Genomic DNA, 26252 nt, shown 5'->3' on the forward strand with positions numbered 1-26252 from the left:
CACTGGGGATCTAGAGGTGACAATACTCTGAAAGCAGCTGGAGCAATTCACAGAAATATAAATAAAAATTCTTTGAAGCCGATTAGAAAAGTCAAAGAGCAAAAAGAAACCAAAAGAGTGAATGTAATTTGTTTAACCTACTGACTTAAATTGATAAGCATACACTAGATGCTTCCAAAATACAGCCATCTGATGAAGGAATTGCACCACTTCAGGCACCAGTGTGAGAGAGCACCCAACAATGTCAAGATTGAGGTGCTTTGCGGATGCTAGGTCCTGGTGGGAGTGGATTTAACCCCTCATATCAGGCATTAAACTATACTCGGCTGCTCATTCTTTCCACCTCTTATGTGCCTTTGAAGATCTTTCTTGCACAGGCTGTTGTCAGGTCAGAGCCACCACTGAACTGGAGCCTAATTCAGATCTTCAGTCACTCGTCCTTCCCTTGGCAGTCAATGGAGAGCATGGAGGTAGGCTTATTCTCCATCCGTAGGGAGTTTATTTCCTCACAGGGAATATTTTCAGGGCAGAAACTGAGGTGCACATGGAGTTTAGCACACCAGGACCAGGCAGAAGCTTGCTGGGGGGAGCCAGGTTGCAAATTGCAGGGCTGGAATTGAATGCCCCAAATGCAGCTGGAGCTGGCCTCGAGCCTCTGGACAGCACAACACAACTCTCCTGTGCTCTGAACATTAAATACCTTGCAACTGTTGGGATACCTCCCAGTGACGTCTTTCTAAAGATGAAACTCAAGGAACTTTCTGGATAAAACACTACTCAGTGTTGAATGTCACTGCAGTATCTTTTAGTAGAAACCCAATGTCTCTCTAAGACTCTCAGTTAAATATTTTGGTAGCTCCTCTAGTTGTTCCTCTCTACAGCCTGACAAACATTTCACACTGGTTGCATGGCTTTTGGTTGGAAGGAATCCCAGCTTTGTTGACACTGACTTCAGTCAACTTCAGAGGGCCTCTTAACTCTGCTTTTGGGCTTGTCAACACGCGGCGGACTGAGACACACTGCCAGCAGGCAGCTTCTTCTAGAAAACATTATTTGAATCCAAATTGTCTCCCAGGCAATTTTTTTTAAACTTCATATTGTGCAAGTTACATGCTTGTCAGAACGGAAAATCTGGGTTAGTCCTTCATTGTTGACATTTACAGCAGATCTTCCCCCCATTCCTGCCCACCAACCCAAAAAATATCACATCCTGATCATTCAAATGGCTTTCACATGGCAATGTACAACCAAACCTAACTTGGTGCTGCTGAATAATAACCATATGCAAAGACAGACAAGCACAATAGCACTTTGAGATTATATATACTTAGGAAAATAACTTCATAAGGGGCAATTTTTTTCTTTTACCTGAATGATCAAATGTCATTATTGCTCTTTTGCATGTGGAAAGCCTACACTCCCCCTGTCTCCAGTAGCAAAACACCACCTCTACTTTGACATGGATATTGATATATTTAGATCTGTTTAATCAATGCACTCCTGGGGTTCTCAAGTTAGATCTCTTTAAAAATACTCCACCACTTGCAAAACAACAAAACCCCACAGGAAGCAGCCCTTGTACATCCTTCAGATATTTTCCACTTTATTCAAAGGTGAAAGTAGGGAAATAGCATCAAAGAGAGAACTTTGCTCATCACCCAGTAAGTGTAAGACCAAAAACTAATTTTATTACAAGCCCTGTTTTACCAGAAGATATTTATGAAGACCTAATTGAAGATGCTGTAGTTTATAGAAAATATAATTATTTACTTGTATTAAAGGAGAACCTAGAGACCTCAAGAAGGTTAAAGCTCCATGGTACTAGGCTTTGTACTAATAGTGGAAGACATCTAGGTTTTTGAAGAGGTTCTTCTCCAAACAGTTCATACACAACACAGGTGAAAAGAGAAAATAATCAAAGAAGAAACAATTTTATCCAAGAGCTTAGAGACGTCAAGAATAAAACCGCTTTTCCTGCCACAGCGCTTGGTGCACTGACAGAGCTTGGAGTGGATAACTGGGAAGGAAGTCTTTGTCTTTACTTAATGGTTTAGATTTACCTACTGATTCAGCTAATTCATCCTCAATCTTTAATTAACAGAATCCAAGTGCAACTGGGCTGGGGAATGGCATATTGGTACAGAAAATCCACCAAACTCCAACACGTGAAAGGTCCACCCTATCACAGACAGTAGAGGTGGAAGGAGGAGGAGAAGATTGTACAAAACACATTGTAACCTGGTTTATCCCTCTAGGTTCTGTCAGCTGGCAGCTCAGGGCTTTCTGGGCTGGAAGTTGGGTGTCATCCATCATGTCTAATAGCCACCAGTAATGCTATCCTTCATATCTTTTAGTCTTTTTTAAGTACACTTAAACATTTGGTCTCTGCAGCATCCAGTGGCAACAAGTTCTATAGTTTTATTAGGTGGAAAATACTGCTTTTTGTTTGTTTCAGGTATGTGACCCGATCATTTCATTGGGTCAAGGTACGTCTTGCACTTTGAGAAAATGTGAATAATTTTTCACTCTTTGCTTCCTCCTTTCCACACCTGATTTTGGTGCCTTCTGATTTGTTCCCTCACAGTCATCTGCTTTCCAAACTGAAAAGACCCAGCCTGACCAGTCCCAACAGGGCATGGACACAAGTTGTCTCCTTCCATGAGTCAGCACCACTTCACCAGTATCTTCAACTAACGGCTTTAGCTCTGGGTGGATGGAGGCCATGGAGGTAAATGTCAACCAGGCTGGGGGAGCAGGACAAAAAGAGTTAGAAAGAATGCAGAACTCTGAATACTGTGTCTGCTTCAGATGCAAAAGCCCCTCAAGTTATCAAATGGGGAAAAAAAGTTATTAAAAAAAGTAAATATCGCTTGCTTTTATCATAGGAAACCAAAGCTTCAAGGATTTTGTCCATCACGAATAAACAGAAAGTGGGATTGCAGTTTGCAGAGTGTTTGGAAATTTTCTAATTATTTTTCGTTAAACAAGGTCTGGAATAAACTGCTGTGGTTTTTCCCCACACTTCAATTTCCCTTATGTGGGCTTCATTTTTGTCTCCCTTTTTCCCAGTCATTTCAAAAATATCTGAAGACCAAGTGGCTGAAATTGAAAATGAAAAGGAGAGGATGAAAGAGAGAAGAGGCAAAAAGAGAAAAGAAGAGGGAAAAAAAAGCTTGAAAAGAATTTCTCCAGAATGCAGATGATGGGTATTTTCAGTGCTCATTGGAAAGGTCCCATCAGGTTGTCACATCAGCTCCCATGGCCACACTCAGGGAGCACTTCCCTTTTTCCCTTTGTTTGCAGCCCATCAGACTCAAAACACTGTATGGAAATGACTCATGTTGCTCTGACAGCAGATTTGGGCCACGACCGCTCTTCCCTAAGCCTCATCGGAGACCAGGAAAAAACTGCTTTCTGCGAGTGCCAGCAATGGTCCCTACCTACAAAGCAAACACCAGATGTTAGGACAAAGGGAAAATGTCCAAATAGATAAGTTAACCCTAATTAAAAGAAGTTTTCTCATGAAAAGCTGGAGATTATTAAAAAAGAAATGCTTAGCTGGGAAAAACCCACCACACTGCTATGCTGAGTGTACTGTACTATACCATTAAGACGTGCAGAAGTACAGTTAAGTTGCCTGATGGCAAGGTTACAGCATAACCTGTGATTAACTTGCCTCACATTGCCAGAGCCGATCAGTCGCTTCAGAAAATTCTGATTTCTGCCTCTTGCCCTGTGTCTGGCAAAGCATCACATCAGGAAGTGTTTCCATCCCAAACAGCTCTCAAATTTCGAGTTCGTCTTGGCAGGACTGCAGGACTCTGGATCCCGGCTGTCCAAAGACAGCATCTACATGGTTCTCCACGGTCCATGGGCCTCTCAGCCCTGCAAGGGAAAATGTAGTTTAAAATGTGCAATTTGTTATTTTCTCACCAAAGACAGCTCCCCCAGCTCTCAGAGATCTGTGCTGAAATGGATTTTTTGCTCCAATGGACTCCATTATCTTTTTTCCATGATTTTGCTCACCTCTGCCAATGGACGTGGGTTTTCACCATAATTATTCAGTATGCAGGGTGTGCTGATGAGTGCTTTCTCTCTCAGGGCATTTCCTCCCTAATTTGGAGTCAGTCAGGGCCAGAAGATGTCAATAAAGGTCTGGGGACAGAAACCAAGGTATAAGAAAATTGAGTGCAAGGCAAAATTTCTGGGCTACTGAGAACAATGGTGTAATGCTGCAAAATGCAGCTGACACCAAATTGGGTGGGAGTGTCGATCTGCTTGAGGGTGGGAAGGCTCTACAGAGGGACCTGAACAGCCTGGATTGGTGGGCCAAGGCCAATTGCATGAGGTTCAACAAGGCTCAGTGCCAGGTCCTGCACTTGGGTCACAACAACCCCATGCAACGCTACAGGCTTGGGGAAGAGTGGCTGGAAAGCTGCCCGGTGGAAAAGGACCTGGGGGTGTTGGTCTACAGCCGGCTGAATATGAGCCAGCAGTGTGCCCAGGTGGCCAAGACGGCCAACAGCATCCTGGTTTGTATCGGGAATAGTGTGGCCAGCAGGACTAGGGAAGTGATCGGCCCCCTGTATTCGGCACTGGTGAGGCCACATCTCGAATACTGTGTTCAGTTTTGGGCCCCTCACTACAAGAGAGACATTGAGGTGCTGGAGCGTGTCCAGAGAAAGGCAACGAAGCTGGTGAAGGGTCTGGAGCACAAGGCTGATGGGGAGCGGCTGAGGGAACTGGGGTTGTTCAGTCTGGAGAAAAGGAGGCTGAGGGGAGACCTCATCGCTCTCTACAACTGCCTGAAAGGAGGCTGTAGAGAGGCAGGGGTCGGTCTCTTCTCCCAGGTAACAAGTGATAGGATGAGAGGAAATGGCCTCAAGTTGCATCAGGAGAGGTTTAGATTGAATATTAGGAAAAATTTATTTACTGAAAGGATTATCAAGCCTTGGAACAGGCTGCCCAGGGAAGTGGTGCAGTCACCATCCCTGGAGGAGTTCAAAAACCGTGTAGATGTGGCACTTGGGGACATGGTTTAGTAGGCTTGGAGGTGTTGGGTTGACAGTTGGACTAGATGATCTTAAAGGTCTTTTCCAACCTGAATGATTCTATGATTCTATGAAAAATCTCCATCAGCATCTTCAGATGTTCATGAAGGAACAGTGAACAACCTAAATGTGCCTGAGTCGGCCACCACTCAGAAGAGCCCAGTTTAAATATTAGAACTGCACAGATATTGGGAGTGTTGTTAAACAGTAAGAATTTTTCACAGGATAAGAAACAAAGCTGTTGAAATACTAAGGAAGCTTTTTACAAGCTTCAGGCTGGTATTATACAGACATAGGATGATTAAACAAGTTACCCTTTAGTGTGATTCAGTGATCAGAGGAGAGGACTGGGAGTCAAGACTTCCCATTTATTCTTCTGTTTACCCTTAAACAAACGCCCAGTGGGATCCCTGCTTTCCACAGACATCAAATACCCACAGCTCCTCCGGACTTCAATTCAAAGTGCACATGTTCAGCATCTCCACAGTGTGAACCTTCTGTCTCTCTGGGCATTAAATTAGCCAGCGCTGAAATAGGGTTAATGCTACTGACCTTCTTTGGTAGAGTTTGCACCTTTGTTTGCAGAGCAATTTGAGATCCTCAAATTGGCTGCTCCAAAGGTGCAAAAATATTGCAGTGATTCTCCTAAACTAACCCTGTGATAGTTACGATGCAGAGAGCGTTGCCAGCCCCAGAGCTGAAAGAGCAAAGGTGTCCACAGCCATGGCGTCAGGCAGCCTGGCGGGCGAGTTCGTAACACAATCAGAAATGCTTTTTTAGCATTGTTTTATCCCAAAATCAATAAAGGAACCCTTTCAAAATTACAGTTGAAGAAGCACAGTCCTTTGCTCTGTCTCTGTGCACTTACCGCACTCTGCTCCAGTGAAGGCAGAACCTGTACTCTCTTAAGGGCATGACAGAACGCAGATTTGATTTGGACCACAAAGTGTCAACTCTAATGTATTCTAAAACCAACAACAAAAGGGTTCTGGTTTCTTCTGTGGGGCACAAAAAGTGGAAAAAAATATCAGTAAGTCAGTGCAGAAATGATGCAGGGGACAGGGCTAGGAGTTGTGTAAGTCATCTAGAGAAAAGGGATGCAGATGGAGAAGGGAGGGGGGACAGACAACAAGAAGTTTTAGACGATTGCTTTTCATTGGCCAAACTAGCAATAAAAACAAATTGGGCAAGCTCCCGAGAATTGCTCTTGGATAATCAATCACAGATAACAGAATTAGGCAGAGGCACTAAGCAAGTGCCAGGATGTTAATTCAAGCGACATTTTTAACAGCCCTGGGTGAATAACTCTCAACAAAGTATTTCCTCGCTGAAGTTTATGTACTTCTCTTTTTATTTAACCTTTCCTTGCCACATAGCCAAATGCAGAATACAGTTGTCTGCAAAATTATTCCTTACTTGGGATTCTGCACTAGATTAATTCTGTCACATATGCAGGTCGGTAACATCTCAGCAAGAGCTTTGTTTAGTCCAGAGCCCCAGATAGCCACCAAGCCACCACTGCTGAGGAAAAGGAAAGCATATGGTGTGCTAGCTATTTCAGGAGAGAGGGTGACCCCCCAGGCACCCATATTCCCTGCCTTGCACGGCTTCTGTGGGGCTGGTGCCCACCTCCTGCAGTGAGCTTCACAGGGTGGCTGGAGCAGGCTGGGAGGTCTGCAGAAGGGCAATGCAAGCAGAGCAGCTCCACATCGATACCACTGAATTCAAAATAGCCAAATCCTAGAATATGTTCATCCCTGCTTCTAACCTATTCAAATAGTCCCTGGTGGGAATAGTGTGACAGCAGACTTCTTTCTCCATGCAGCCCATGCCACGCAGGCAGCAGATCGACCATACCTGCCAAAAACCCTCTCCCGTACGGACTGGCCCCAAGTCTCACTTTGTGTGTACTCACTCAGCAGCATCCTGCTCCTGGCAAGCTTCTACAGCGCTCCTGTAATAGTACAGCACACAAACGCTGTTGTACTCATACTAATATTTCTTCTCCGCAGTTGGAGAAAGTCTGATCTTAAAATTAGGTTTCTGCTGGGAATAAAAATAGTCACTCTGAATATTCAGTGTTTGTTTATATCTCACTGCTTCCACTAACATTCCTGCCATTTAATTTGTTTGAAAGACTATTCAGAGAAAACTAATATGTGGCATGAAGACAAGAAGAGCTATAAAATGCCGAAATCTGAGCACATATTCAGTGACGTTATCCACATTATTTGCCTGGCTCTACTCTTTAAAGTTCAAGTCAAAGGGGAAGTTTTGTTTTTAAAAACAAAGACTTGCACACGTATGGACTGCATCTCCTTTCCTCAGAAGCTCTGCGTGGATCAGACGGGTTCAGCAATCTGCATAAAAATGAAGAGCAGCAATATTGCACTTGCAATTAGGCAGATTTAGCCCTGATGCAAGCACAGCCAGCACAATTCCCTGGCTTCAATGGGAGTTGTAGCTGTTTATTCCAGACTTGTAGGTGCTTCTAAGTGTGCTAGCCTGTGAGTGTTATCAATATTTTTTTTAAATAGCTGCTTTTGGAAACACTGACTTGCATTTGAGCTTCCAGCTTCTGAGATTTTAAGCAAGCAGCATTTTCAAATATAAGATCATGGCTATAGGGTGAAACAGGACAGAGAAAAATCAAGTTTTGACTTAAGTCAAACGTAAAAACTTAAGTACACATACAAGGAAAGAAAATTTATGCAACAACTTTTGTATATGATACAGAATACTTCCATTAAATTTACTACTCTGCATGGGATACGGTGGTTTCTGTGGATTATTGGCAACATTAAAAGACACAACATTAATATTGCATGACCTTTCTTCGGAGAGAATAAACAAACAGAGCATCTGAGCTTCAAGTATCTGTTATTCCTGATTGGCGTGCTATAAAAATTCCCTTTTAAAATTGAAATAGTCAAATCAAAGTAATTTTGCTGTGAAGAATGTGTGTGCTAACAAAAAATAGATTCCCTGCATAGTGTGTACATAAATACAAGAGATTTAGCCTAACCTTTTGGTCTCAACTTTTGTATCTACACAGTAGTTGCTCAGAATGGGCACCCTATGGTGAATATTAACTGGAGTGGCTGAGGCAGGCCTGGGGCTGATAATTATAATTTGGTCCCCCGGATGATTGAGAAGCCTTACATAGGACTGCGCAGTGCCACTTTAACAGCCCTTCCCGATGCCTAACTAGAAAATCTCTTTCAAAGGGGCTCCATGAATTGTAGGGTACAGTCAATTAACTTGAATATTAATTATCTATAATGAATGTACCCTTCTTCGGGGCTTGAAAAGAAGCAAATTACTTGGAGAGGGACTAATTAAGATGATGTAATCTTGACCATGAAGAATAATTCCTTCCTAGTGACAGAAATGATCTAATTGAAGTATCTCATTAATTAATGTCTCATGAAATTGACTGATAAAATGCCTCTATGAATGCCTCCTGAACTCAGGGCCAGCAGAGCATTGTAGCACATACACTCCTGCTCCAGACCCTATCGCTGACAATATAATTAGGCCTTGGAAGCACGCTGTGCTCAGAAGGATTTATAACTCTGCAGTGTGGATAATCTACAAATGCAAAGTTAAGACAATGCAGCTTGCCACTGCGAGACTTCTGAAGTCAATGAGCGAAACCGTAAATCAGGTATAATCCAATGGATGACAAGAGAATTCCCCCTCCCGCCGGCTTTGTCAGCCTGCACCGAGACCAGTCCCGCAACACGCTGATAACCCTGTACCAGGTCCTGGCAGCTCCAGACGGCTTCTTAACGGTGCCACGTCCATGCATTCTCTGCATTAGTTCCCAGCTAAATAAAGTCAGATTAAAGGCATATTATTTTCCCTTTTCCACTAGATTAGCACATGCCTGTGGATTTTAGCTAATGATGCTATAAGCCCCCTGGGAGTGAGGGGCAGGGGGAAGACTCTTCCCCAGAAGGTCTTGCTGGGGAGATTGCTCGGTGTGATAAGCAAAGCTTTATAGAGAAGACTTTAGTGGAGAGGCCAACACTCAGGACCTGGCTTACTGTCTTTTTGGAAATTAAACCTATAGGATTATATTTTATTATGTTATATTATACAGGATTATAGGATTATATAGGATTATATATACGATATATATATAAATAGGTTTCCTATTATTCAGGAGTCACAGGAGATGCGTGATGCATCCATGCAAGTAGAAGATATTCACCACTGGGACCTCATAGTGAGGGAGACTTCACACCTGCAAGTGGCCATGGCCTTATTGGTGCACCTCGGTGGGATGAAGGACCCTACGGTGCCCATTGCAGCTGGGGTCTGGTGTGGTGACCCGCACCCACACCCCATGGCTGCCACGAGCCATCTCACATGTCAGAGAAAAGTGTGCTGAGACATCCATAACAGAAGCAAGGAGAGATCCCTGAAGCATTGTTAGCTCTCAGATGTGCTAAGTGCTGAGATACCGTGTGAAGAATGCTATATAAAAAAGCCCAAGAAAAGCAGGCAAGTTTTAAAGGTGTTCTGCGTTGCGCAGAACCTCTCCATTGTGCCTGGACTTTAAACCTCACTTGCCTCACATTAACTTGCCATAAAGCAGAAATAATAACCAGAGCTCCAGAACAGCTCTTTTGACAACCAGTAGATATGCTAAAAATCCATTTTGATCAGCCAGGAGTTATTTGAAGATTTGGGCCTCTGATTCAGGCAGAGTAAATTGGACCCACAACTTCTGCAGTTCAGGCAGGCATCTCTCAGCTTATCTTGTTGGAGTCGGTGTGTTTTGAGAAGGTGATCCTTGTAGGCATCCGGGACACCCACTTTAGAAGGTGGTAGACCCAAACCTACCCCTGCTCCTGTGAGTGTTTGATTGCATAAAGTGGAATGGAGCTGAAGAGAAATACCGAGTGCATCTCACCCAAAATAGCTTCTCTCCTTGTGGTTAAAGCCTTCTCCTGGGAGGTGCAGGAGTGGATGCAGGTTTTCTCATCCTGAAACAATAGTTGAATTTGGGTCTCCAACACCCTCTGCAAGTCTTCTGAAACACCCACTGCTTAGGGAAGTTGCTAGTCTTTGAGCCTTTACTTTCTGGACAAATGACCAAACAGAATGCGTTCCTCCAGATTGAAGGGAATGTTTTGATTCATATAAAATGGCACTCAGGGTTATTTATTTTGGCCAGATAACCTGAAGGAAAACATAATTTGGTTTAAGCCAAATAGTATATATTTTATTTTGATTGCCAAAGTGAAAAAAAAAAATGCATCCTTTAAAAGCTTTGGTAATAGCATTTTTCCAATTTTATCTGTTCTGTACTTCTTAGAGTCTTGAGCAAGGACCTCTAAAACTGATGGAGCTTCCTAGGTTCCAGTGAAATATGATAAGCAGTAATAAATGGTCTGTGGATGGTATAAAGGGAAATTTGAATCTCAGAACTAACAATGATCAATTTACTACAAGCCTGCGGGAGCTAAAAATCATATAAGGAAACCGTAGAAGCACAGCAGCCAGGCAAGCAAACAAGATGAAACTAGGCCAGTCCAAGGATGCAATATTGTTATTTGTTTATGTCTTTTCTGTTAAAGTGAATTAAATGCCCACAGCTGATAAAAGGTTCATCTAGCAGTGCTGGAGCTCCTGAGTATCTCATACTATTCTAGCACTAATTACATTTCATAAAGCTACCAAATATGCCATAACTAACATTTATTGGCCAATGAAATATTGCTGTAAGTTAATAATTACAGATATATGTAGACAATAAAAAGTGGAGCATCAGCCTGGATGCAGGATGGGAGATTAAATGCTTCTGCTCTTACTGAGTGTTGCTGAGAGACTAAATTTAAGACCAGAGGTGATGCTGCCCCAGGAAAGCCTGCAGGGGTAGAGGAGAAAAGAAACATGACTTTGGGGAGTTATGCAGGAGAGGGTTATTTACTGCACCCATCTGGCATATTCCCAGTGCTCTGAGACTATGGATCCTTCTCTGCCCCTGAAAGAAGAGCTCAAATGGAGGTCCTGAGACTTCTGCCTCCAACTGCTTACACCCAAGTAGAAACTCCCACAACCCCGATGACAGGGGATTTCCCATTTAGCTGCAAGCACATAACCCCAAACTCTTTTCAGTGCACTCAGATCTATTGTATGCACAGCACAAACATCTCTTCCCTGCATTCCCAGTGCATCCCTGTCACCTCTGCTGGTTACATGGGGATGGATGATCTCCTCTTTCAGGGCAGGTTGGGAGTGGGAAGGAGCCTGACCAAAGTAGAGCTGCCATTCCTGCTGTGAACACAAAGCAAGCGTTAGACCTGCTACAAATTTTGCCATGGGCCAAACCAGCCTTCAGCAGCCTCTACAGAAACAGAAACCAGGAGGTCACCTCCTCTCTAGTGTTTCACCAGGACAAGGATGAATCGCCTTCTCAAACCTCATTTGGGAAAAAGCCCAGGAGTCAGTGGCTGATTATTGCTATCACTTTTCTTTACCCAGATGAATCAGAAAAAGTCTGGTTAAACCAAAAGGGAAGCAGAGGGAGGAATCAGCCTCCTTCTAAGTCTTGTCACTTGGCTGCCAGGTCACATCTTCACTCCCGTTGATTCCCATGTAGCCAGTAACCAGATACTGGGTTTTTTTCACCCTACAGTGCTTAGAGCTTTATCTGAGCTGGCCTGCTTGGGTACAGATTCTCCCTCTAAGGCTCTTACTTCCTTATGTAATGAGATTAAAGCAGACTTAAAAGAGCAGTAAGGAGATGAGGAAGGTCAAAAATGCCATTAACTATAAATAAATGCTCTGTCACTCTGAAGGCAAAGCACCGCCATGGTTCGGGCAAACCTTCATCTGGCTGAAGGGGTAGTGTTGAGCAGGCTGTCACTCCTTGCAGACATGTCACTATGGGTGGGAGGGGAGGCTGGGAGAAGTGGGAGCAATCTGTAGGGTACTGGTAGTGTAGGATGATGTTTTCCTGCTCTAGCGACTTCCTGCAAACAGAGACAGCATTTCTGAGTAGGAGGCCAGGCTTGATTATCATCTGTGGTCTTTAAGGTTTTGAATAGAGTAGATGATGCATGTTCTTGCCAGCTACTATCACTAGAGCACTAACAGATCCCAGCAAAAGGCAACCTGGATGGTCTATGCCAGGAAAGCACGAACTGGTGCAAAGCACCATGACAATGCAGCCCCAAAATTTATAGGCATTTTGAGGCTTAAAAGAACACACCCATGAGCCTAGTGACCCAATTGAGTATGTCAGGGAGAAAAACAAACTCAGAAGAACACAAAGAAAATTAGATTAAAAATGTTTAGGGAACAGTACTAAAGAATTACAAGGAACCACTCTATTTTCAACAATTTTGTCCACTGTTAGAATAGTAGATTGTTCAGAGCTGCTTCTAGAGACATGGTGATGATGTTGAAGAGGACACAAAGTGGGATCTGCCTTAAAAAATGAACCATTGCACAGTTATAACTGGACGTATGCGTATGCCTATAAGGAGACATATTGGGTATATCTACACCATCACCCTGCCTGAGGCTGGGCCCAGGCTTGCTCTGCCACGTGCCTTGTGGGACACACTTTCTACAGGATGACATGCAAGTCTCCACCCTGTATGTGTGTCTCCCTGGTCAATGGGACAGGTAGGATGCTCCAGGCTCAAGACAAAACCATGTGTAGGCACTCTGAGGTGCAAATAAGTCCCAACTGTGGAGCCATGCAGTTATGGCTGTAGGAGTAATGTAAGAGCAGATCCACCAAGTCCTCCTCTTATACTGTCTTTCAAGGCTTGCAGAGAGCAGTCTTCTCCCCAGTCGCACCTTGTTTTTTCACACTTGTGGTCATGAGGATTGTTCTGTTTCTGACCAACTGCCCTTCCAGAGTCAGTGAAGCTACAAGACCTCAGCACTCCTGAAGAAAAAAAAGATGTTGGTCACTGATTTGTATTTCTCTTGCTTATAGCATAGATAAATTCATACCTGCTCTGTGGGGCAGCTCTGATGTCCACAGCCCGTGTCCCCTCTGCCAAGGAGGAGGGGACACAGGGATGCCAGAGGGCTCACCTTGATGCACCATGAAGAGAGCCCCATCCTTTTCATATTCCACCCCACTACTGCTAAGCCAGGTGAAGTCCCTTCAGAGGCTTCCAGCTTTGTACACGGGGGACATGTGAATTCCCAAAGTGACAAGATTTCCCCTCTTAGAGACTGTTCCACAGCCTGAGAAATGCAACAGCATAAAGCGTGACCTAACATTCAGACAGAACTCCCCTACCCCCTGATTTTATCCCATTACTCCTAATTAATCCCCTTTGCAGCAACTGTTCTTCTTCCCCAGCATATATAATTGCTGATTGTTGCCACAGGGCTAATTCCCTTTCACGTAGGGTTGGCATAAATCTATTCTATAGGGGTGTCAAAGCATTTGGGAGGTTAAATTTTGACTTATTTCAATTCCATGGGGCAAATATTGTAAAACTATCTAGAAGTTGTCCTATTAGCAGTGAGGGAATAAAGGTGCCCTGGGCCAGGCACTGTCGTGGTGTAAGAGAGAGGGGATCTCCAGTCTACATGCAACCATGGCACCACTCCGGTATATCGGCATTCGCTCCTGACCCCTCCAATTTGCAGGTCATTTCAGTACCATAAATGATGAAACAAGATGTCAGGCATTGGGGAATAGCCTCCTGTGGATGTAAGCACATAACTCCCATTAATGTAAACGGGAGTTATGCACATGCATTGAGCTGAGGATGTACTCTCCAGTCTGCAGAGCACACTCGGCAATTCTGAGTAATCTGTGGTTGATTTTAGTTTTCTCCCCAGAGCTCCCAGTGAAGGGGGATGCATGCGAAAGCTGGTGTACAAGGCATTAGCATCAAGACACAAGTGAAAGAGCACTCAATGGGATTATTAGTGCTTACGCAGCACAAGTAATGGATGGTGTCCTATGGGAATACTTTACCTTTAGGAGCCATGAGCCCAGCCCTTCTTTTCAGTGTAAATCAGGAGTGGTGGTTAAAGCAAAGGGGAGCGAAGCTAAAAGCAGAGAAAGAGCTTTTTCCTTTCCCTTCTTATGGTCGGGAGGTGCTGTTTCTCTCTCCCTTCTTCATTTAACTGTTGGTTGAGAGCTGCTCGCATTGCCCGTGTGCTCTGCACACTCACACTCTTTTCTGTCGACAGCCCCCCTGTTCCCTTGCTGCCAATCCAGCTCGCCATCAGTGCTCCGGCGGGGTCTGGTCAGCACCCGCACAGAGAAATGAGAGGCCCATGTAGCAAAGAGGGAGAGAACCACTGGAGAGGAATCCTCGCTTGCGTGGGATGAGCAGTCACAGCAGAGGATGATTGATGTATTGAGCCTACACTGGGACACTCGGGAAAATTAATTCATTTTCTGTTCACACTTTAAGTTAATTTGGATTATTTAATCCACATTAGGCTCCTTTATGCACACTCTCATTCAGAATTAAAGTGTCGCTAATTCAGTTTACACAGTAAATTAAGCTCAGCCAAATTAATGCTATGTTAAACTTGAATGAGGGTCTATGAAGAGATTTAATGTGGTTTAATTATCCACTTTACATATCAAAAAATGCATAAAATATCATATTAAATGACAAAAACAGTCCCTGGAGCAGGAGGGACTGGAAGCTAAACCTCCTCCTCCCAGAAAAGGGCACTGGGCAGGGTGAATGGAAGAAAAGCAATAGAGATCATACCTCAGCTTCAGCAGCTTATATCTTTTCATAACAAGGTACAGAACTATGGTCTAGATTAAACTGCTATGGGAGTATGCAAAACTATCTGGGAAAAAATATGTATTAGTATAGCAGTAATCAGTAGCTCACTTGCAAGAAGGAGGTATATATCAAGAAAAATTCTTCAAGGTTCTGACTGGAATGTCACACTACGCAATATTTTCCTTAACAATCTGGGTGACAGCATAACCTTTATGTTTATATATTCACACACACCATCACAGAGGGAGGGGCTAGCAGCACGCCAGAAAACACAGGGCTAGAGTTCAAAATCATCCTGGCAAATGATAGAAGTGGTCTGAAAAAATAGGATGCAAATTAGCTTTTGTCCTTAACAAATATCAAGATCAGAGAGGAACAACAACTGCACAACTACAAGCCAGGAACAACAGACTGGGTGGCAGCTCTGCGGAGAAGGACTTGCGGGTTAGAAGGGATCGGCAGATAGATGTGAATCAACAGGGTTATGTTGAAAACAGCAAACACCATGCTGAGGCATGCAAAGAGCACCGTCATATTTGAGATGTGTGAAGAAAGCCTTCTGCTCTGTTTGTTGCTGGTAAAGGCTTTACTGGAGAACTTTTTCATGTTTTGGCCACTGTATGTCAGGAGAAGTTAGATTAATGGGAAAGAGAGAAGAGGAGATTTAAATTTAAAAAAAAAAAAAAAGAAAAAAGAAAACAAAATCCAAAATCCAGACCATTACCAGAAAGCCAGAAAACATGATTTGTGTAGAACAAGAACAGGGAAGACCAGAGAAGAGAATATGGAAAAGTGGCACCATAGTAGTTTCAAACACATAAAAAGCAGCTGCAAAGACAAAGGGGATAAACTTTTTCCATGAGCACAGTAGGCAGGAGATGGAATCACAGGCCAGATGATTGAATCAAGCGGGTTTTAGCTTGGACAACAGGATAACTTTCTTATTCAGCAAGTGCTGGGGTAATCTTTGAAATTATCATCACTGGAGGATTTTAAAAACAAGATAGAAAAGTTTTTGTTCAAATTGAAGGGACATAGTGATTGAGGGACAAGCTAGATCTTTGGCTGGGGTCCATCGCACTCTTTTTACACCAGAGAGTTTTTAGGTTTGCTGCCATCTCTGGTGGAACAATGTGATTTTGGCCAGATCACTACGTTCCTCTACTTATCAATGCTCCCATATGTAAATATACAGAAACAAAATAGTCTGCCCTTTTCAGGAAAAAAAAACCCAAAATAAATAATGCATCTAGAAAACCTGTCTGATTATGGAACTGCTGGGATGGTGCTGACTTCTGAAAACAGGAGCTGATCCACCCTACTATAGATGGAGATAATGTAGATCAGGTCCCCCAACTCGTTTTGCATATCTGCAGTAACCATAAAAGAAAGGTTTTGCAGCCTAAAGAATTGCCTGGTTTTAGCCTTAAAGCCACATTTCCTGGGAGAAAATGATTGAACAAATATAGTTCCTATAAAAATTCCACCCATTTGCAACAAAGCAAGAACAGTTTCAAGAGCGCAGGAGTGTATAGAAGTAACCAAGTGCAGGCATCACTTTAACATTGAACCCGCTCCCAACTGCTTCTTGCTCAAAGGACAGGAACAAAATGTGTGTAAACACAATGAAAGGAGGATTGTTTATGTGCCACCCCCATACTAGCAACCATGAACTCTGGCTGATTGTGCTTATCATCCATTAAGGGAAACTGCTATAGGTCATCTCTGTGATTACCTAATGCTCAGGAGAAGCAATAAAGCTCAGCTGGAGGTGTCACACTGCAGCAAAAAGTAAAGCAAGCCCAACTCTCATTTTTGTTTTTCACTACATTACTTCAGTTAACATAGTGCACTGTTAACATTAACTCCTGGCCATATATTGCTTTATAGATAGACAATCAATACTGCAACTGAAATATGATTTTGTTAAAACGTCTAGGGGGCTGTATGCATTTAGCTTTCACACTATTTTCAGAAAATGAACATCAATATAAAAATAATGAGACTCATAAAATAAAGTCTAGTTCATGTGGCTGAGCTGGCTTTTAAGAAAGGGGGCAGAGATTTATACTAAAGGCATCACAAAGGAAACAGCTTAGAACAACATTCAGCATCTCTTTCAACCCCAGTCGAAGGATGTTCAAGGCCAGCACTGAAGCGCAGTTTGCCTTTGTTCGTGAGGGCATCCACTGAGATGGCAACACTTGGCAGGAGCACTTGGAAACACCAGCAAGAGGAAACTGCAGCAGAGCCTTTGACAGGAATACAAAATCACCTCTCATTTGGAGATCATCATCATAAGTCACATGCCTCATTTTTTTAGTCGAGCTGCTTCTGCTTACAAAAGAAGAACTCAAGAAGTTCAGCAGAGCCCAGCCTGGTTACTGCAGGGCCAGCAAAGAGGACAAGAAAGTCCATGGGACTGTAAGGGTGCTGCTACTAGCTGCTCCCCCCTAGATGAACCAGAGCCTTGGACACCAATAGGCACTTTTGTCTTGTTTGGGTTTTTTGTCTGGTTTTCCTCGGGAAAAAAATACTGGGGGTTGGGTTGAAGTTGAAACAAGGAAAAAAAGAGCATTTCATCTCTTTGACAGCCAAGCGATGTAACATGAACCTTCACATGCTGCACCTCAAAAAATAAGGAGTGTGGTCATGGAACTAAGTGCCACATGCACAAGACAGTCTGTGCTAAACAGCTTAAGACAGGAGCCATACATCAAAGCCAAGAGGAATTAGGACACGTACATTGAAAATTACACCCTCTCCTTCCCATCCTTATATTTGTCAGGATTTCCTACTACTAGTTTTTTCAAACCTTTCTGAAATATTTGTAGTGAATGAAGAGGTGACAGTGTTCCAGAAAGTAATGTTGAAAGGGAAGGCTGTAAAATGGCTGAATGACAGTAACCTAAATCAAAGCAGACAGGGGACAGGTCCCTTTAGGATCAGATCCCTTTTAATTCATCTAAAGCAAGTATTCCTCTGACCCCTCCAGCTCTTTTCACAGGATGTCTTCGTTCGGAAATGAAGGTACCAAAACACTTTCCTAAGCCATGAACAATCTTCTGTTCATGGCTTTCCCTTTCCACTCAGGGGATATCACAGTCTGGGATGTCCTCAAGGAAAAGACAACCAAATGTGGAGTTCAGCTGTGACATTTCCAAGTTACACCTCTGATACAGCTAACTCTGACCACGTAGTGGTCATTAGTTTTAGCAGAACAGCAGGAAGCACCACAAGAAGTTCTGTTCAGGATCAGATCTAAATGGGTATCAATCAGCCCATCAAGGTTCCCCTTAATAGCAAAGCTGAGGTTAAATACACATATCAAGAATGAGCAGAATGTACTTTAGATCAGAAGAGGTTGAAGCAAACTGATCGTATCTCATATACTGTAGAAGTTCACCTGAGCTTGGCTTTTTTTTTTCTTTTTTGTGTGGGTGGCTGATATGAATTTACGGAAACTTTCATTTGTTTCAAACCCAATAAAATGTGCAGCGGTATTTTAAAAAAACAATTAATCATTTTGAGTTTTCAATTAGGGATGTGCATAGACTGAACAACTGTATTGGGTTTGTGTGGCAAGGTTTTGGTAGCGGGGGGGCTACAGGGGTGGCTTCTGTAAGAAGCTGCTAGAAGCTTCCCCTATGTCCAATAGAGCCAAGGCCAGCCGGCTCCAAGATGGACCCGCCATTGGCCAAGGCTGAGCCCATCAGTGACGGTGGTAGCACCTCTGGGATAACAGATTTAAGAAGGGGGGGGGGGGAACTGCGCAACTGCAGCTGGAGAGAGGAGTGAAAATATGCGAGAGAAACAGCTCTGCAGACACCCAGGTCAGTGAAGAAGGAGGGGGAGGAGGTGCTCCAGGCACCAGAGCAGAGACTCCCCTGCAGCCCGTGGTGAAGACCATGGTGAGGCAGGCTGTCCTCCTGCAGCCATGGAGTTTAACAGTAGAGCAGATACCCACCTGCAGCCCATGGAGGTTAACGGTGGAGCAGATATCCACCTGCAGCCCATGGAGGTTAACGGTGGAGCAGATATCCACCTGCAGCCCGTGGAGGTTAATGGTGGAGCAGATATCCACCTGCAGCTGTGGAGGACTCCATTCCAGAGCAGGTGGATGCCCAAAGGAGGCTGTGACCCTGTGGGAAGCCTGCGCTGGAGCAGGCTCCTGGCAGGACCTGTGGCCCTGTGGAGAGAGAGAGGAGCCCATGCTGCAGCAGGTTTGCTGGCAGGACTTGTGACCCCGTGGGGGACCCACGCTGGAGCAGTCTGCTCCTGAAGGACTGCACCCTGTAGAAGGGACCCACGCTGGAGCAGTTCACAAAGAACTGCAGCCCATGGGAAGGACCCACCTTGGAGAAGTTTGTGAAGAACTGCAGCCCATGGGAAGGACCCCACGCTGGAGCAGGGGAAGAGCGTGAGGAGTCCTCCCCTGAGGAGGAAGGAGCAGCAGAGACAATGTGTGATGAACTGACCGCAACCCCCATTCTCTGTCCCCCTGCGCTGCTGGGGGGGAGGAGGTAGAGAAAATTGGGAGTAAAGTTAAGCCCGGGAAGAAGGAAGGAGTGGGGGGAAGGTGTTTCAAGATTTGGTTTTATTTCTCATTATCCTACTCTGATCTGATTGCTAATAAATTAAACTGACTTCCCGAAGTCGAGTCTGTTTTGCCCGTGACAGTAATTGGTGAGTGATCTCCCTGTCCTTATCTCGACCCACAAGCCTTTTGTTATATTTTTTCTCCCCTGTCCAGTTGAAGAAGGGAGTGATAGAGCAGTTTTGGTGGGCGCCTGGCATCCAGCCAGGGTCAACCAACCACAACAACTTGCCACCCCAGCCAGGCAGGAGGAGATGATTAAAAACCTTCCCTTTTTGCAGGTGTTGTACAGTACCAGCTGGTTTCTGCTTGCCTCAGGGAAAGTCCTTTCATCTATCACATGTTGCGTTATGGGTGGATTATGTCATATCAAATCCAATTACCTCATGTCATGTCAACTCCTGACATAATGCAACAGAACATACTTGTGAGGTGCAGCTCAATGTAGCAGGATGCGTCTGAAATGTTTAAAAGATGCAGCTCTGCCTGGACCTGTAGGCTGGCTTTGGGTGCTAAAGTGCCTCTTGGCAGCTATCTTGCTTGTGTCCTTTGCAGGAGCAAACTCTGACCTCACTACCCAACTCTAGGTAATCTCTGCATGGCCTCAAAAGCTGTTCTGAATAATCAAACATCATCTCTAAATCCATTTGGAGACGAACTCTTAAAAGCAAAAGTCCCAGTCCCACTTTAAAATTTTCAGTTCACTGTACAGCTCAGGCACAAGAAGTGATGGGTACAGAGATAAAGATGGAGGGAGGCTGCAGAAAGGCTAACGCAAACAGAAGCAAGCACAGAAACACAGGCACACATATCTCCTTCAAAAGGCAAGTCAAGCAACAGCCCAGAGCCTGATTAAATCTCGGAGGCTGGTCTGTCTGTTTAATATTTGTTTACATGTTTCCTTTCCTTTTTTCATTTGTCCCAGAAAGGCAAGCTCCCAGGGAAGGAATTTAATCACTATCCTCTCTTATTTAAGACCGTGTCTGAAAGAAACTCCTGAGAGGATGACAAGACTGCTCTCCTTTCCTGCTGTGAGCACGGGGAATGGATTCTCTTTAATCCTCAGTCCTGCTACTCCGCAACGTGTTCTCCACCAGATGCACAGGCGACTGTGAACATGAAGCTCTGCCTCTCCTTCCTTGCACATGTTTGCCAGCTCAAAACTTACCTTGTTTCCAGCTCTGAAATCAGACACTCTGCATGTCCTTTCCCCCCACAAAAAGGTATCATCTAAGCAGGACTCTACAGACCTCAACCTGGTACTAGTAAGATCTGACTCAACACATATCCTCCACTTTTCCCCTTCACCTCCCAGAGCTGGGTCCAGGGTGCAGGTTGCTGCCTACTTCCTAGCTGGGAGGAATCACTAGATCCTGGCTAGCCCAGCTGCATGTAAATTTGGGCACCACTAGAATTTGTGGGACATTGGTGATCTTCACGCACAGACCGAAGGGATCAGCTCTTGGCTCAGGTGAGATTGCAATGGTAGGAGTGTAATACTCAAGGCAGCAGTAGCCTAGAAAAAGGCATGCACTATTTTGGAGTAATCACAGGGTACTTCATCCCTCACCCCTTTGGTATTTTCTTTCAATGGTCTTTAATATCTCTTATCTGCTAGGATCCTTCTGTTTTGATCCAGAAACAGAACTGACCTACCAACTACTTCCCATCACCCACACCAACAATTCCCATAAAAGTTACTCTGAAATTTCTGAAGGTTGTCCTTCTGGTGTAGGGAGCTGAGGAGAGAGCCCAGAGGTGGGAAAATGTCATGATTTGCCATGGAGGTTCTCCCTTCCAAGCCTGCAATCTCTGCCATGCCCTACATGCTTGCACGTCTTTCTTACAAATTCCCTGGGGTGGGAGTTGCAACTTCATGTATTTGTGCAGTATATAACACAACATGGCCCAACAGTTCCTGATTTATATTGAAACAGAAATATTGAGTAGCAATGTTATGACCTTTTGTTGATAACAACACTAGGATGATGAGGATTTTGGCACAGGATGAGCAATGTGTCCTGGGAGATTTTGATTAGATCCCTGATATTTCCTTCACTCTAAATGGCCAGCTGAAGAAATCTGATCATATTGAAGATTTGGACCCTTACCAAAGAGATTGAGTCTCCTTCCTATATCATAAATACCTTATACACTCATGTCCCATTCTGCCTGTTTTACAGCCACCCCTAACACAGCTCCAGAGAGGGAACTTAAGGCCCCCAGCAAGGACTCAGCTGTGTTATCAAAGCCATCCTCTAAGTCAATGTTGCTGCGTAAAATCTGACTAGGCAGAAGCTGAGTTGTGCTGAGAACAGCAGACACAAGAGAATGATAGCCCAGCCTGGTTAGTGAGTAAGTGATGCCACTGCACAAAGGTTAATAACAAAGCTTCTCCCCACAGGTAGAACAAAGACACCTAAAGTTTCTGCCACCTCGAAGTGCCTCGAGGTGTATGTCAGGTCCTATACACCGTGCAAGGTAGTTTTATGCAGATGTTCAAGAAAGGGCTCCCGAAGAGAACAGGGTAGTCAGGTTGGCATGAGACTATATCTGAATTTTTGAGTTAAGACACTTTGTACAGGTAATGACCTTCTCAATCATTCTTCAAGATACCTGTCTCCCATCATTGTCCACACAGGGGCATGAGGAAATAGTCTGAGTGCAAAGGTTCACAAGACTTACCATCCCATAAATCATGTCCTCTCTGGCATACGTTGGATTATTGCAGTTTTGGTAGCTTTGGCCAGCAGGCTCCCAAAACAGGGAACTGTATAGAAGATGACTGGAGGTGGAGCACACAAGAGGTGAATATAGGTTGTAGCAGGTCTAGGGATAATGGTGAGAATACAGTAAGCTCAGAAGATTTACAGATTTGGCCTGATATCCCAAACTCATCTGACCTTGCTAATCTTCTGCATTTCCACTATCGCATATGATAAAGGGGACCATGAATTAGATGGAATAGTTTTACACACCTTTCAGTAGCAAAAGGTACTGTAATTTACAGAGTCTTTTCTCTCTAGTCGAACAGTGAGCGGCAAGACTATGGGGCTTTGACAGGTTCCATATAACATTAAAGCAAACAGTGAGATAATAGAAATCACATTTAACTGCCAATGAAGAAGCGAAAAGCCCAGCAGTTCTTATCTCAGCTTTATTGGTCCCCGTGCAATGCAGTTAGCTTTTACTGTTGTTGATGCACCCAATGTCCATTCCCATAATTTGTGCTGCATTACTTATTACCCGAATGAGAACGTGAGAGGAATCTAGGTGCATCTGAGGAGCAGAAATTAAAGGAATTGGAGAGAGAGAGCATCAGATCACATGAGTTCTTGCTGTGTATTAAAGCTGGAGAAAAATCTACTGATACACTTGTGTGAAAGGCAGGGTCCCTTGCGCTTGACTTTGGGTATAAATCTGATCTATACATGTGCTCCCCTTTCAGTGAACAACAAAATTCTGTTATAATTTTCACAAAGAGCCTCCAAATACTCACTTAGACTCCAAATTCCTGGCCTATCAAGAAAATCATTGCATTATATCCCAACACATTTTTCAGGCCAGAAGTCTCTAAGGTCCTGCCTTCAACATGCACTAGGGTCATATGCAAAAAATCCTCCAGTGGGCACTGAATGAGCCACCTCAGAGCCAGAAGCCGTAGCTGGACCATCACGAGTGTGCTAAATAGTCCTGCTGAGAAATGGGGCTTGTTAGATTGGGCACAGCATCTCACTAACATGCCCCTGGATGCCAGCCAGGTCCCAAAGGTGGTCCAATTGTTGAATTGCCCTGCACATATCAGGGCATGCTGTTCCGGTCAAAGGTAAAAATAAACCAGGTAAATAGGACAGGCAGAAAGAAAGGAGCAAATACATCTGAAACGGCAAGACAGCACAGCCCTCTGCTACTGCAGGGTCACAAGTACCGCAAGGGCAACTGGAATAATTTTGAGCCCTCACATAACAAAACCAATCAAACCCACCACATCAGAGTGATCAGCAGGATATTTAGAATAAAGACTATCCTGCCCATCTAAGACAGGGCTAATACCTCTCCAAAAGGCCCCTTTTAACCCTACAGCAACTGGCTTAGTTCAAACAGTAATCTTGCTGATGGTCTCCTGAGGAGTCCCAGCTGATGGACTCATTTCCATTTAGGTGCCAAAGCAGCAAAGCAACTATGAACTTCATAATCTCGATCATCTTCAGCCCAGGGAGCCAGAGACAATTGTGTTTCCATTCAAGCAAGAAGAACACTTGAAACACCAACATGGTTAAAAACACTTAACTCTAAACTCCCAGTCAATGTCCAATGGCAGCTGTCATGCTTCACACACAGTCGCTCTGTTTTTAGAAATGACGGATTGAAAGGTACTTTTTTTATTCTAGGAACAACTGGAAGTGCTGAACCATTGAACCAAGCAACCTTTATTTTCATGCATACAGGACATGGAAGAGAAAGAAAAGACTGTAATGGGGTGCATTTGACAGCCCTGGTCATCCCAAGAAGCTCCAATAACCTCACATGGTATGGAAGCCTTCCCCCATCCCCACCTTTCCCCAAGCCATGTGCCCAACAGTGTCCTGGAGCAGGTACAGCTTTAATCCCATGGAAGAAGTCATGTGAAGCAAAGCAGTGGTTTGTAGTCCATGCTATGGACTACTTCTCATGGCATGTCGCATCAGCCATTACTAACAAGGTGGCTGAAGCTACCTGAAGCATAATTAACTCCATACTTGGGATCAGCCGCTCCTGACTTACTAGGGACCCTTCCACCCACAGCCCTCAGCTAAACAGTCCCACTAATATCTCTCTTTCCTATACAAATGAGAATTAGAGCAACAATATGACCAGCCCTGAAAGTGCAGCCTAGGGCCAGGATTTAAACCCCAGTCATGCTCTTTCATCTTGGGATCCTCCTGTCTGCCTGGATCTCCCTTACTCACACATGCCACAACCCAATCAGTTCTCCTGCATTTTGAGACTTGATGCCCCACAACAGCTTTGGCTCAAGGATTCAATTTTCTGGGTTAGCAAAGAGCCTGGTGTGAGTCACCATACACACCAGACAGTACAGCCCTGGAGTGTCATCGTGGGATATTTTTCCAGACACAGTTGTCAGACGGAACTCTTAGAAGCCTAAAGAGTCAATCAGTACAGCATCTACATGCATATTTTTGGTACCTAATAAAAGGTCTGACTTAGAAAGGGGCTGAGCTGTCTCAGCTCTCATTAGTGTTCAAGGCTTTGAAAAATCAAGTGAAAGTTGCAGGGGTGTTCGAAGGGGTGTTCTTCTACACCCAATAGAGTTGGGTGCGTCAACATAAGGCAGTTTTGCAATATCTTGGCATCTCTTTATTCTACCCCTACAACTGGGCCACCGTGCAACTTGTCATTTAACGCTGTGCCTAGGTATTTTGAACAGTTACCTCCAGGTTAGCAGGAGTGTACCAGCTCCATATTGATCATTTGTCAAATATCATGCACATGGATCTGCAGCTGGTTAAGAAGCATTTCCTCTAAAAGTCAATATTTATTCATTAACAACCTTTTAGCTGGTTAATTGAAAGTGACAGGATGCATTTTGCCTAACAGATTGCATTTTACGGAGTAATTTCTAATTTATAGTAAATACGATTGAAAATAAAAGTTCATTTCTGGTATCAGTTTAAAAACGGTTTGTGCTTCCAACAATTGTACCATAGGGAACTGCTGGGCACCGATTTATTTGTGTACATGTGCATGTTTTTTGAATTGCAGCAACTTAGACGAGTTTGTCTCTTAATTCTGGGCATCAGAGCAAAGGGACCTTGTGGTGAAGGTGACAGCAAATTGTGTTAAAGAGTGATTATTCTGCTATTTCACCTTCTGGCTCTTCTTAAAGCAGGATTAGATACTTTTTTTTCCCTCTCCCTCCCTCTGGCATCTCTTACACATTTAAAAATCTAAGTACCTAGGGGTTAATATGCTCCAGATAATAGTATAACAGAGATTTAAAAAACAAGTCAGATGCAGAGAACTCTGAACAACACTACTTGCATTGTGGAAACACTTATAAATGGGCACAGAAAGGAATAATAGGTGCAAAGAGATTTTATTCCCTCAGTAACGAAGACACGTGGCTTGTTAGCATGCTGAGCTCCTGCCTTCCCCTCGGCTCCTCTCACTCTTGCAGGTGAAGAGTACGATCCCTTTTGCTTGAAGTGTGTATTACAGAGCAGAAGAGAGACTGAAGCCTCCCAGACTGTATTCCCAGCTCAGCCAGACTCTTGTGGGGTGCGGGAGATGCTCTTAAGGCTGACTCTTTAAAGGTACCCCCATGAACTCCATTTTATTGTCGTCCAACAAGGTTATATCCAGTGTGCTCCATTTCCAAATAAATCGATAAGGGAGGGTCTCCCCTCTGCTTGCCACCCGCCTTGCAAACTCATCCTCAGTTTTGGATGTCCAGTGGTTCACGTATCAAGGAAGAAGAAAGTGTCCAGAGCTTGAGCTCAGGAAACAAACCCGCCGAAGAGGCGGGCACCGGCCGAGAGCCCGCTCGCTCCCCGGCTGGGAGCAGGGGAGTCCCGTGGCCCAGCTCATATGGAGGGGCACAGCAGGGTGCAGCCTATCTACCCTAATTTAAGCATCCAAAAGCCTAACTGAGACATATTCACCCTTGGCCTCATTTACAGCCGACGGCGAGACGGGAAGTGATCTCATCCTAAAATAAGCATCTAAGAGAGGTCAGAAGAACCGCCCTCTAGAAAGGGCCGTTTTTCTCCACCGAGAAAATGTAAAAGGATCCTGGAGTGATTGTTCCAGTGAACATAAAAGAAACCTGCAATCACCAACTTTAAACTTAAGCACCTCTAAACT

The sequence above is a fragment of the Mycteria americana genome, chromosome 2 (assembly GCF_035582795.1).
Source record: "Mycteria americana isolate JAX WOST 10 ecotype Jacksonville Zoo and Gardens chromosome 2, USCA_MyAme_1.0, whole genome shotgun sequence".
In the NCBI taxonomy this organism is placed as follows: Eukaryota; Metazoa; Chordata; class Aves; order Ciconiiformes; family Ciconiidae; genus Mycteria; species Mycteria americana.